Raw genomic sequence first — 1898 nt, 5'->3', positions numbered from 1 at the left:
CCTTTGCCCAGGCAGAGACCTGCGACAGCAGCCCGGGAAGCTGGGATCTCTCCCAGGACCCCATGCAGGAGCCCAGGGAGCGGTTTAGCTGCTGCCCTCGCAGCACTTGTGGGGTGGAGGGGCACAGCCCAGCCCCTGCCCCCTGCCCTGGGGCTGTCCTGGATGCTCTGTCCCAGGACAAGACCCTGTGACAGTTAATGCCCCTCTTCTTCCCTCTTATCCCTCTTCTGGGAACAGGCTCCTGGGTTGCTCTGGTTTGCCTCAGGGTGTTGAGGCTGAGCCAGCCGGGCTTGAGAAGCCTGGCCAGAGGCTGCCTGCACTCCTCCTCCTGCTCTGAAGGTTCAAGTCGCTCATGTCAGATGGGATGGGGAAAGGAAAGGGGTGCTGAGGGCAGACTGCATTGCAGAGGACAGCAGGAGCCCATAGGGAACATGGAGTCAGTTTTTGCTCCATGGTGCACAAGCCAGTGATCAGGCTGGGGGAGCATGGACGTGTGGTTGTGGCTGAAATGGTTCCTGGGAGCCACCACTGCCACCATGGTTGGGCTGGGAGGCAAGCAGCCCCCAGGCAGTACTCTACCTTCCCTGCTCACTGTGTCCTCTGCCCCAGGGAGCACAGAACTACCATGCAGAGTGTCCCCTACCCCGCTGCCGTTTGGCTTCCCCAGGGAGTAAGTTCTGCCATCAGAAAGTGCAGATTTGGTGAACATTCAGGGAGAAAACAGTAGCCAGGGAAGTGGTTTATGAGAGTCAGGAGTGAAGTCTCTGCCCTTCGGACCTTCCTGGGCATTTGGAATTTTATCAGTAGAGGACAGGCAATGCTGGTGTGGGACTGTGCCAGCTGAACCAGAACCCCTGTGTGGGGTTTCCTCCCCTGTCCCCCTCCTCCCCCCCCCCCCCCCAAATGTTATCCAGAGTGAAATTTTGTATTTGAACATTTTGTTCCAATTTGGACAGAACCAGGCAAGTGAGATGACGAGATTTCCCGAGAAATGGGGATTCTGGGTCCAAGGCCAACCCTAATCCAAGGGTTTACTTTAAAGCTGCTGGCCCCTGCTCTGAGCCTGGGCTTGATGCGCTGGGGAGGGAAACTGCATCTCGCGTCTTGCCGGGAGCACCAGGGCTTGTGGCCAGGGTGAATGTTTCTCCATACTCCTCACATCTCCCTGGGGCTCGGTCAGGTTGCCCATCCACAGGGGGTCCTGCCCCTTGAGAGAGAACACAGGCTGCAGCCTCCACGGGCACCATTCAGTCCCTGGTCACAGTGGGAAGTGCTGTGAGAAGCCACCTGAGCTGCGTTTCCATGCTTGGTTGCTTCATTCATGGCAGATGAGGCTGATGGGTCCCACACACTGGCCATGGATGGTGGAGCAGGATGGAGGCACTGGGGATCACTTCACTCGTTGTTTCCATAGGGAACCCCCCACCCTTTTGGGTGCCACTTGCCATTTATTGGTGGATGTGTCTGTGGTACTTCAAGCTGGCTGCTTGAAACCAAAGTGGAGATGTGGGAGAGTTTGGTTGCTGCAACAAGCCAGTGGCTTTCAAACCAGACCCTCACACCTTGCATTGAGGCGTTTTGGCTGGGGGAGGATGGGCTTTTGGAGATGATTTTTTTTTTTGTCCCCAGGGGGAGAGATTCCCCCCAGTTGTCCCACTCAACCACCTCATGCCCCGGGGGGACAGGAATCACATGAAAGCATACCAGGGGCTGCCAGCCAGCCAGCCCTCCTGCCCTGCAGTGCCATCTGAGGGGTGCCTTCCTCAGGAAGGGTCCCATGTGTGACCGGGGAGGGAACCCAGGGGACTTGGAGGAAGCTCAGTGGCGTTGCTGAGGATGGAAAAATCCCAGGGATCTGCCCTTTCTCTGAGAAGACATCTGAGCTGGGAGGTGTTTTT

The sequence above is a fragment of the Gallinula chloropus genome (genome assembly GCF_964237585.1).
Source record: "Gallinula chloropus genome assembly, chromosome: 6".
Lineage (NCBI taxonomy): Eukaryota > Metazoa > Chordata > Aves > Gruiformes > Rallidae > Gallinula > Gallinula chloropus.
Note: the sequence above shows the minus strand (reverse complement) of the source record.